We start from the raw sequence: 12,339 nt of genomic DNA, 5'->3' as shown, positions 1-12,339 counted from the left end.
AGATCTCGCGCATCACCGCGCATCGCGCACTCGCTCTCTTCCTCCATTGCTCTTCATCCGCGATTAACGCGGGCCTCTTTAGGTTTTTTTTCCCCCACATATAATGCGGGACATTATCTCATTTGGCCAATTCTACAGCACTTGCTTTGCTTTTTAATCCTAATATATTTCCATGACACGCACCAAGTGCTATAATCTTGCCAAGACCTAATTCAGAGAAGCATCTCTTTGAATCAAAACTGTGTCCCAACTGCGCATTCTGCCGGCAGTTGTCCCCCGCATTCTCAAGTTTTGGTTCAGCCCCAGCTTTTGAATGGAATTCGGGGCTTCGCATACTACGCTAAAAATCAGGGAGAAAGGCGGGAAGGGTGGCTCCGACTCTGCACATTATTGGAACCTCTTAAAATAGGATACGTACTCATGATGCTAGATACTCGTACACTTAGAACAGGGAGCAAAGGTTCCCTTTGATAATATCCACAACAACATAAGAGTAACTTATGTGATACGCACACCCCTACATAAAGAAGTGGTGCGGCCCGCCCTGTGGCAGCTGTTCCGGTGTACCCGCCCCCTCCCTCCCTCTGTCTCTCCCTCCCTCCCTTTCGCAGCAGCAGCTGCTGATCGCTTTGCCACTAGTGGTGATGGCATGCCTGCGATCTGGGAGATTTTGCATTTTTATGCTTTCTAGCCTGGCGAATCATGGCTGAAGATTACTGGGAGAAAACAGTGGCATTTTTACAGCACTGACAGCAAGGAAGCCGAAACCCCGAAGGCGTCCGGTGTCGGGGTAAGAAACTGTAACGCTTCTTCACTCGTAGCGCTACTTTGTTATTTTGAGTCGTCTTGTTTTAGAGAAGGAGAAATTCTTAATGCTGAATTTAAAATATCAAAGTTCGTCAGAAATGTTGTGTCCTGTCCGTTTAGCAGTATGCAGTTTTGCGATTAGCCACTTAAAGCAGCTCATCGTCGCATGCTTCAGCCGCTTAAATATGCTGCAGATTGGGGCTGAACGCTCGGCTTGTCTGCAGGGGAGCGCGTTTCGATTAGCTGCTTTGCAGCAACCTTGAGTCTTTGCCTCGCGATCGCCGAAGAAAGGATTATGTGTTGCAAAAGCTAATCTCTAATTGTTTTATTGGTATCAATACAGCGTTCTTCCAGTGATCTCATTTAATGTGGGCAATTTGCTAAATAACTTTTTTTTCTGCTCTGTCATCTTCGGTCCGGTCGAAAGGACCCGTTATGCCTGGTAGTTTAAATGATACACAGTTCGGCTTTGAAAGAACGAAGAAATTTGTATTGGTACGCGGACCGTTCTTCTGTCACCTCTTTGTTTTGATTGTCTTTCTTACCTTTGTCTTGTTTGCCCTCTCCGTACGGTGCAAAGCATCCTCTGCCTTATTCGCCGTGGTGCAAGGTTTGAATTATAGACATCCTTATAAGACGATTCATTATTTATTTCTTCGATCTTGCTGCTTTACAATTTCTTTGAAGGTTATTCAAAACCGTAACGTGGTGTCACATTGGTGCATTTTGCATAGAGCCTGTTTGTCTTCCTCAAAGAGGAGTGAGTGACAATAAGCAAATTAGCTTGTCTTTTTCTATCATTTTTAGAGTATGCAAAAAAAGTAAGATTACCAACATGACTTCTCAACAGCACATTGTCATTCTTATGGTTTGTGTTGGTTTATTATATAAGATCAATGTGTTCATGCATTTTAACTTCAGGCATGCGTTACCCTCATTATACTGCACGAGTTTCACATAGCTTGCTCCCTCTGAGTTGACCCAGTCAGTGTGAATAAATGTATTGTGCCCAGGGTTGGGTCTTGCATTACTCTAATGTTTTTAGGGCTTCTTCCCCAGTCCTGTAAAGGCATAAGGGGGTTAAACAAAGTGATTGAATTTTGCTTCACAACAATTGCCATGGATGAATTTTAGCACAACTGTGCACCTAACCTAAACTGGTCACAGCAAATACAGTAGATGTCTGGTTTAGGTTGAATGTCCAGTGCTGAATGAAGAGCTTCAGGAGTTCTAAGAGGGTTTGGCTACAAGGTTACCTAATTTTGTTGATTTTTACACCTTTGTCAAATGAGTGCATCAGCAATTGTGAAGATTTGCTATTGATTGGAATAAGTAGCATTGTACTGAAATGCATGAGCCGACCTGGCATGAGCATGTGCTGCTATGCTGTTAATTGGTGTCCCTTCCAGGAGCAATGCCCTTCTTTCTTCATGTGCCATGGAATAGTATCTTGGCCCCCTCAACCATGAAATGTCCTTTTGGGAAATGAATGGATCGCACATGGTATTGTTTAGCTTTCTTGTGCAAGTTCAGTTGAGTCATTTTAATAACCTGCTGAATCTAAATAATTTATTAAAAATGTCATGAGAATTTACTGTGACTTCACAGTCTTCCATTAAAGACATGCAAAACTTGACTGTTCTTATTTTGTACAAACTAAGTGGACATATTTATACTGATGTTGTTCAGCTGGGATATGAACTGAAGTTGCACAGCTGCCATATACAGTATATTTTAAATGAATGCATATCGGTTCTTGATTTCCACAAAATAAATCAATGCATACCTTTATTATGTTTAAGTTATATTTAGTAAAATCAAAATTAGATGTCATGTTATGTATTATACCCATTATGCTCACGATGTTGTGTAAGTGACAGACCACTGATTTATGTTTGACAGGCCAGCACAGACTGATTGGAGTCTGTGTTCATTGACTTGTGTGTGGAAGAAGTGCTTGCTATCTGATGATTTTTATGACATGACTGGTTACTTGGTTTTTCTTGAGTGTATTTTGTTATTCAGATTGAGGTTCCTGTAAGTGCTTCTCTTGGGATGTCTCCCTGAAAGAGTCCTATTTGATAAAGCTAAGTAAAATAAACTTCCAATTAATTTCTTTACTGATTTTTATCTTCTGCTAGAGTAGGCACAGGACTCTGACTTGCTCTTGAACCTTGAGGTTATGTTCTTTGCATTACAGTTTCTGACAGAGCTTCTAGGATTTGGGATTGAGCCATCTGTTAAGAGGCGCCGGCATATAATGGCTGTACGCTGTAGTGTAAGACGACTGCTGCCCTATACGGTAGTCCTGGCACAAAAACATTTTGGAAGTTAGTTTGTTCTGTGTGCCTGCGCAACTGAAATAAATGGAACTCGGTATGATGTACATCTGACGACTACTTATTGAAGGGCATGCTTAAATAATCCCTACATTTTCTTTATGATAAATACTATTTTACAAGAAATGCTTCGTCTGGATCTGTGACTTTAATGGTTATGATAAACAGATGCAAGAGCTACATTTCAAATGAGACGCTGAATTTTTGATTTGCTAGAGATCATGTGCACTTGAGATTGACATTACAGAAAAAGACAAACTCCATTGGGAATTCTGAAGATATTGTGCTTCCTGTACCATGGACACATTTTTATACACACACTGGTTTGGCTTTAATGACATTCAAACACCTTCTACCTTGTAAAAAGTAACACTGAACCCAGCCTTCTTTGACTTCCTGTCCTGCCAAATCCACTAAGTAAACTTGTGAATAAAACTCTTATTACAGACAACATATGCTTAGAAATTAAGGTGTTCTATTAATTGCAGAGGTCGTTTTCATGTTAATATATCCTTAATTTTTCTGTCATTCCAAAAAACATAATCTGGTACATGCCACCTTACCATTCTTTGTCTTTGCGCATGCTCTGAATTTGTATAGCAGCGTTATTTCATTTGGCATAAACAGAATTTTAAATTTGATTGCTTGCATCTAAGGAGATGTATTGTTGTGCACAGAATTGACCTGCCTACTGTACATAATGTTAAGTGAATGTGGAATCGCAGATTGTTTTTGACTTTTGTTTTTTTTTTTTGGTTAAATAACACCACTAACAGTCACTTCCTTTGCAAAATACGTTTACAATATGATGTACGAGGAGCATTCATCGAATGCCAGGTGAGACAATCTGTCCTGACAAAACAGTGGATTTCACGCTGATATTTAAAGTTGCCATTGTTTCCTGAGTTGCCACACCACACTGTTTGCCTGAGGTCTAGTTGTAAACCCTGATGTTTTATAGGCAGGCAATGGAGGAGGGCTTGGCCTGGGGGCATGCTAAATTGGCTAGGTGTAATCCGATGTCAGTAACTGGTACAAAGTGACCATTCCATTATAAACAGTTTCCATGGATAAAGGCCGCCAACTGCTGTGAGGTGATAAGATTCAGAGAATCTTTTTACTGATTAGACTTTAATTTTCGGAGGTCAACATCACTGCTGCATTAATTTTTAAATTAGATCTTGCTTTCAGTATTACCTCACTATTAGGCCAGTTTAACACTTCTCATTTGGCTGACAATGCTACGAGACACTTTGAAAGTATTTTAAGGGATTCATCCTTCAGTTTATTCTTCGGTGGATTTTAGTACAGCATGTGGAAATACTTTTAAACACATGGAGTGCACCACAAGATTAAAATGTACTGTTGGGAAGACCTTTCCGCCCCTGGGGAACATGAGCTCCATGACTTCATCTACCTTGTACCTACCTTTCTTGGTCCCTTTTCAAGATATCAGGTGGAGCTGTCCAGTGAAAGAAAAAGCAAAACCTACTTGAGTTATTTTAAGACTGTGTCCCAGTTTTCTAAATTGTGCTCTCTCATCTTTAATGGTGGCCTAGTCTGACATGTTCATCTAACAACCCTCGAATAGGCATCCCCAAGGTGTCACCTGACAGCCCTGACTGTGACTTATGATGCTGAAGTGTGTCCCAGTTTATAATTTTTTTTTTTGTACCTTCCTTGTGGAATGCTTTACAGTTTAGCAGAGTGGTTAAGTATTACAAAAGTGTCCAGTGCTGCTCACTTCCCATGATTTAGTTCCAAACATATCCTGAGCAGTTTTAATAAAGAACCCACAAAGTAGGAAACATGTGGCAGCTAAATTGCACTTTCATCTGAGATTTAAATTCTAATTGTTTTAAAGCATGTTCTGTTGCCACAGCCTTTTCTGTAATGTGGTTAAATGTTTCCAGGATCATTTAGACAGGACTGGCTGCAAGACTGGAGAGGATTTGACTAAATTCTTCTTTTTTTGTTTAATGCTGTTACTTTGCTTTTCTCGGTCAATTCTCTTCTTGCCTGTGCAATTTGAGATGTTATTTGACTGCTTTTTAAACGATAGTATTAAGAAAGTTTTTATCAGGTAGATACTGATTTTTATCAGGTAGATACTGATTAAAGGAATACTCCACCCACAAATGGTATTTTTTGTTCTTTTTAGTCACCCTGCATTGTTTGTAGTGATGGCCAAAACAAATTGTAATCTTGTGTTTTCACGGAAAATGGAGATAACCTAAAGTCCTGAAGCAGTGGCCTTCATTGAGAACCCTAACTGAACAACACCAAACAATATCAAAACTACTATGAAGAAATGTTAAATTAGTTTTGTTGCATAATCTATGTCAGGTACCAGTCATATGCTCACAACATTCCAAACACATGTATTTTTAGTAAAATATTGTTAAAAAGAAAACAGTTTGTTTAAAAGTCCCTAATACTTGACTGTGCCACATGCAAAATGAGGTTGAGCTTTTAAACTGGAGACCCAGCGCTCTAAACAAAAATTCACCTCAAGGAGCCAGTGGCTCCTAAAAGAAAAAAATTAGGAACCAATAGCTTTGATTTAGGTGCCAAATAATAAAATGTGGAGTTTGCATGTTCTCCCCGTGTCTGCGTGGGTTTCCTCCGGCACTCCGGTTTCCTCCCACAATCCAAAGACATGCAGGTTAGGTGGATTGGCGATTCTAAATTGGCCCTAGTGTGTGCTTGGTGTGTGGGTGTGTTTGTGTGTGTCCTGCGGTGGGTTGGCACCCTGCCTAGGATTGGTTCCTGCCTTGTGCCCTGTGTTGGCTGGGATAGGCTCCAGCAGACCCCCGTGACCCTGTATTCAGATTCAGCGGGTTAGAAAATGGATGGATAATAAAATATGTAAAATGTAATCTTTCAATCTCTTACGTATGTGTGCTTTATTGTTTTCCTTCTCCTATGCAGCACAACCTTCCCTCCATGCTTTTCTGTCCGGCTTAATGATTTGGGTAACTGAATATCATTATAACTTTCAAACTATGTACAATCATATAGATATGTGTATTTTACTCAGGCTCCGAGTCTGTGTCACTGACCATCAGAATGTCAGTGTCAGAGGGCCATCCAGTGTAATATGGTCATCTTTTACCCATGTTTGAAATGAGGCAATGTTTGACACAGGGCATAGTATCAAATTCCTCAAGTGATGGGCCTTCGGTGCTGATCTTGACTAAATCATCCAAGGTTGAGACATTGAGGGAGTTTTGCACTTTTGATTTTGTTCTGCTCTACGATGAAAAGCCACATTCACACTAAGCTGCAGAAGTAGGCATAAGAAGCATTATCTCATCAAGATGTAGAGTATTGTGAAAAATTGACAATATTGCACAGAAAGACTTCCCCCAACTGTTATAAGACTTATTTGATTAAAGGCAAATTCTCAGATTTTTTTTTTACCAATCTACATTCTGTTTGTACAAACCTGACATCACATGCATTCTTTAAGAAGACTTCTTGATACCAGTTAAAACGTGTCCGCCTCATTTTCTGTAAAAGTGGTTAAATCATCTGGCAGTGAATCATGATAGAAGATTGAGAAACAACAAATGATCGCTGACCCCAGTGCAGGATTTACGTATAAGCTACACAAGCTATAACTTAGGGCCCCCGCCTTCTTGGGGGCCCTCAAAACAAATTGTCCGAGTGAGCAATTGTCATATATACTTAAATATACTACAGCATTATTTGTCCCAATGCCGCACGTCTGGGACGTCCAATATTCTTCACCCAATTTTTTTGCGCCTTTTTCGAAGAACAGAGCGCTGTTGTGCCTAGGGTTTGCATTACCGATAACCGGTTAACCAATGTTACCGGTAATTATGACTACCGAAATTACTGATAAATTTCTACAGTAAATGCCGGTAATTTCTGTAATTTTTAAAATTATTTCATTATTATTTCACAATAGAAATGGAACGTTTAGACTCTAAACTTTAGAGTATATAATTTCTTTTACTATAAACACGGAGATTCCCCTGTGTTCCTCCGCTACACTTGAGCATGCGCTGATCTTTTGTAGTTCGAGTGAGCCGGCAAACGATACACTATTCTGACCTTTTATTTGCAGTGTGTGTTTCGTTGATAATTTGATTGTTGACATTATTTTGGAAAGTAGTTTTTTGTGTCCTTACTGGAGTTACATTTCAGGTAAGTACATTTTACACAAGTACGCACATAACGTAACTAACGCAAGAATATTTTCTACCGCATTTAATTATTTTTTTTACAATATTTTGATAAAAAAATCTTGTTGGATAGTGGTGCATAATTAACATGGTTAGTACAGGTGTTGCATGCAATAATTTTTCTGCAATCGTGTTGAAATTGAAAAAAATATAGAAAATAGAGAACCATGTTTTCTATATTTTATAGTCAAAATAACAGTAGAATTTGCATGATAACAATTTTTTTTAAATAAAAATTGGTAAATCATATTGAAATGAATGACTTCTTGTCCTAAATAGGTTTAAGTGATAAAACATTAGATATGATATTTAAAATTTATAGATAGGTCGATCCTATGCAGACACCTGTAGCTGTAATTATAGCATATATTTTTAATGTTTTTTTTTGTCAATATAATATCAAATTGTAAGTTTAATATATAAACTTAATATATAAACTTAAAACTTAAAAATACATATTATTTTGTTTTGATTGTATTAAATTAAGTATTAATGTATATGTTTATTGTTTTTTCTTCTTTAATTTAATTAATTAAACTAATATTAAAACTTGAGAAGATATTGTTAATTTTCTCTTTGCATGCATTATTTATTATAAAAATATCGCTTGCTGGTAAGTAGTGGTAATATCACAGGAAATTTTCAATTAAAAAAAATGTTGTGCATTATATTACTTTTAAATGTATGTTTATAGTTATATTAAATATTCTGCCCACAGTTTGCAAGATGTCAACCAGAAGTTATAAAAGTGGAGCTCAAAAGAGGAAAAAGAAGCAGAGAGCTGAAGAAGAGCGTAGCAAGTTACCAAAATTAGAAAGTTTCTTAACAAAGATAGATAAGGGGCCTGATGAACCAAAAGCCTCTACCACAGTGACTCAGTCATGGGATATTCATCCTATTCCTGATACAGAACCTGGTACATCTAGTTGTATAGAATCTACTCCAACGAATGAAGCAACAAATATTAAGATTTATAAACCAGAGAGTAGTACAAGCACAGAAGATTCAGTATCAAAAAACAAACATAATGATGTTGGGCTGTGGGGTGATTTAAGTAAAGATGAGATTTTATACTGGGTAGAAAAAGGTCCGTCAGAATGTCAGCACTCAAATGGCTCATTTACAAAATCAAAGAAGCTTTTTGCAAACCAAGACAGCTATTGCTCAAAAGGCTTGTTCTATCCCAAACGGGCTAATGGTGAAAAATATTGCAGAGAATGGTTAGTATATTCGCCAGCAACTGGTTGTGTATATTGTTTCGTGTGTAAACTCTTTTCAAATTCTTCTACACCATTATCATCTGATGGATTTTGTGATTGGCGTAATACCTATTTAGTTCAAAGTCATGAAAACTCTGTAGACCATAGAACAGCTTCGGTAACATATCTTACAAGAAGATGTGGCTCAACAATTGACTGCCAACTAGCAGAACAGATAAATAATAAACGGCAGTACTGGAAAAATGTTCTTGCACGAGTTGTGGCAGTCATAATTACTATGGCAGAGCGTGGTTTACCTTTCAGAGGAGATAAAGAAACATTTGGTTCTCCTCACAATGGCAATTTCCTTGGATTACTCGAACTTATAGCAAAATTTGATCCTTTTCTAGCAACCCATATAAAAAACTTTGGGAATAAAGGATCAGGTGTCACATCTTATCTTTCTAAAACAATATGTGATGAATTTATTCAAATTATGGCACATAAAGTAAGAGACTCAATCTTGGGTGATTTAAGAACTGCAGGATATTTCAGTTTATCTGTAGATTCCACTCCAGACCGGTCCCATATTGATCAGCTCACTGTTATTGTGAGGTATGTTTCACCAGATGATGGGCTCCCTATCGAACGTTTTCTAACTTTCCTAGAGATGGGTAGCCACACCGGGGAAAGTATGGCTAAGATGGTGCACAACTACCTTACAAATGAGTGCAAAATAGATTTTAGTAAGTGTCGAGGCCAGTCATATGATAATGCTGCCAATATGTCTGGCAAATACAAGGGTATGCCAGAAATAATATTGAAGATTAACAAGTATGCTATGTATATTCCATGTGCTGGTCATTCCCTGAATCTTGTTGGTAGAGCAGCAGTTGACTGTTGTTTAGATGCAGTAAACTTTTTTGGAATTGTTCAAGAAATATATAATTTCTTTTCATCATCTACACATAGATGGGCAGTACTGTTGTCATTCTTCAAAGATGATTCAAAAGTTCCAAAGTCTTTGTCAAAGACCACAAGTGCAATACTTGATAGTTATGATGGAATAATTTCTGCATTGCATCAGCTGCATATTGATACTACAGAGAAAGGCGAAACAAGAAATCAAGCCATAAACATTTTGAATAAAATGGAGGAGTTTGAATTTATGGTTATGTTATATTTATGGAGTTATTTGCTGGATGAATTTCACAAGACTAGTCAATCACTGCAAGACCCCCAAATTAGTCTAGATGTATGTTGGAAATTGTATGCTTCACTTTCGGATTTTGTTAAAGGTTCCAGGGATCATTTTGAAGAAAAAGCAAAGGAAAAATTGCCTGATGTTGATTACAAGAAAAGCAGTTATAGAAGAAGGCATATCAGTAATGATGAAGATGATGCTTTAGAGAACCTTGGGCCAAGAGACAAGTTCAGAATTAAAACATTTATACCTGTGATGGATGCATTAGAGTCAAGTCTGGCACAGAGGGCCTCAATATACAATGATGCTGCAAAAAATTTTTCATTCCTAACAAAATTAGAAGCTACAGAAGAAGAGATTCGTGAAGGAGTTAGTGCTTTATGCCAAACATATCCTGAAGATGTGGACATGAATCTTGTAGGAGAAGTCAAGCATTTTCACCAATATGTTAGACATAGTCAAGCCCATGGTTCAGCGGAACATGATAGTCTGACACATCAGGATCTGTATAGGGTAATATTTAACTGTCGTGTCCAAACGGCATTCCCTAATGTAGAAGCAATTTTGAGATTGTTTTTATGTATGATGGTTGCAAATTGCTGTGAAGAAAGATCTTTTTCTCATCTGAAGAAAATAAAAAATGAATTTAGAACAACAATGACACAAGATAAATTATGTTCCCTCAGTCTCATGTGCATATAAAGTGACAAACTACGCAGTTTATCATTTCATGATGTCATCAGTGACTTTCCTCTGGCAAAAGCAAGAAAGAAAATATTCTAGTTTAATATAATTCCTTAATCCTTATACCAAGATATTAGATAATAAACCTTTGTACATTGTGCCTTTTAAAAGAACTTTTGTTTCTTTTTACCAGAGTTTGCATTTTTAGGTTTATTATGAATAAAAATTATTTTAAGTTAAGCATTTATTATTTCACTATCTATATACTTCTTAATTGTATTTCAGTTTAAACCTCTAGGTATCGGAAAATCATATTTGGCACTTACATAGAATATCTGGACTATAAAGGGCCCCTTGTCTCAAATAGCTTAGGGCCTTATCAAGTCTAAATCCGGCCCTGGCTGACCCATGTGAGCTTTCTTGCTGTGTATTACACCTATATTTACAAACCAGTTTTCCAGTTCGTTGACTGTAACCTCCACTCTTTTCTCAACATGCAATTGGTCATCTCTAAAGATGGGTGACACTTATGCCTTTGAGTTGAATATTCTGAAACTTGATGACAGTATTGGTATTACCCACTGACTCTCTGTTTCTTAGTTTTCAGTCTGTCTGAGATCTGTGTGTTATCTTGGAGTACCACATTTTTTTGCTGATTAAGTGATTCTAGCTTAGTGTGCTGCAGGAACTCGTGCAACTTTCCATTTATTAATGGTCTGTCTGACATACCCTTGATTGTGAAAACACAACTGTCAATATCTGCTCTAGTTTCAAGCAAAATTAAAGAATTTTTCTAAAGTGTAACACTTAACTTTGAGATTTTCCCAAACATGTCATGGAGAAAGTGACAAAATGCCACAAAAGACAATCTCTCCATTTTTCAGTGCAGTGTACTTGGCTCTCCCTGTAATGTTTGTGTTTTTTGAACTTGCAGCCAGGTGTTACATATGGTGGTGCACAGCTGTACCGTGTGATCCAAGAGCAGAAAAACAGAAAGTGCCCAGTAAAAGTGAGGCAACCAACGCTGGGTCTTCACCACAGAACGTGTGTGTATAGAACAGTCTAATTCCACACTGTTTGTTCTCAGCTAACACTTGCTTTTGGGGCTGGTTAGGGTCATATTTTCAATCAATAGCTGTCCAGTGTTCATTTTGAAAGCAGAAAACGGGGGCACTGATATCTATGGCAAAGACTTAGCTGAAGAAATAAGTGTCTCCTTGAGAGGAAAGGAAAGAGGGGCACAGTAGGCGTGAAAGTGACACCAAAGACTTCCTTCAGTCTTTATAAATATTTTTTGGGCAATTCTGTAATTCCAGAATTTATCATTCAAGCAGCAGGAAGGGGACACACATTGTTATACAGTTGTGCTTGAAAGTTTGTGAACCCTTTAGCATTTTCTATATTTCTGCATAAATATGACCTAAAACAACATCAGATTTTCACTCAAGACCTAAAAGTAGATAAAGAGAAACCAGTTAAACAAATGAGACAAAAATATTATACTTGGTTGGTTGTTTATTTATTGAGGAAAATGATCAAATATTACATATTTGTGAGTGGCAAAAGTATGTCAACCTCTAGGATTAGCAGTTAGCTTGAAGGTGAAATTAGAGTCTGGTGTTTTCAATCAAAGGGATGACAATCAGGTGTGAGTGGGCATGCTGTGTTATTTCAAGAACATGGATCTATCAAAAAAGTCTGCTCTTCACAACACATGTTTGTGGAAGTGTATCGTGGCACGAACAAAGGAGATTTCTGAGGACCTTGGAAAAAGAGTTGTTGATACTCATCAGTCTGGAAAAGGTTACAAAACCATCTCTAAAGAGTTTGGACTCCACCAATCCACAGTCGGACAGATTGTGTACAAATGGAGGAAATTCAAGACCATTGTTACC

General features: G+C 37.6%; 1 protein-coding gene across 2 annotated transcripts in view; it reads left to right on the top strand.

Moving 5' to 3' along the window:
- Nucleotides 1–579: 579 nt before the first annotated feature.
- Nucleotides 580–12,339, top strand: part of cdk16 (cyclin-dependent kinase 16) — a 132,389-nt gene continuing 120,629 nt past the window's right edge. For both annotated transcript variants that reach the window (XM_039775037.1, XM_039775036.1), the window contains exon 1: nt 580–790. The gene's annotated coding sequence lies outside the window, so the exon portion shown is untranslated. The remainder of the gene's footprint in view (nt 791–12,339) is intronic.

This window comes from Polypterus senegalus, chromosome 13, assembly GCF_016835505.1.
Source record: "Polypterus senegalus isolate Bchr_013 chromosome 13, ASM1683550v1, whole genome shotgun sequence".
Classification (NCBI taxonomy): Eukaryota; Metazoa; Chordata; class Cladistia; order Polypteriformes; family Polypteridae; genus Polypterus; species Polypterus senegalus.
Note: the sequence above shows the minus strand (reverse complement) of the source record. Positions and strands in the feature narration are given on the sequence as shown.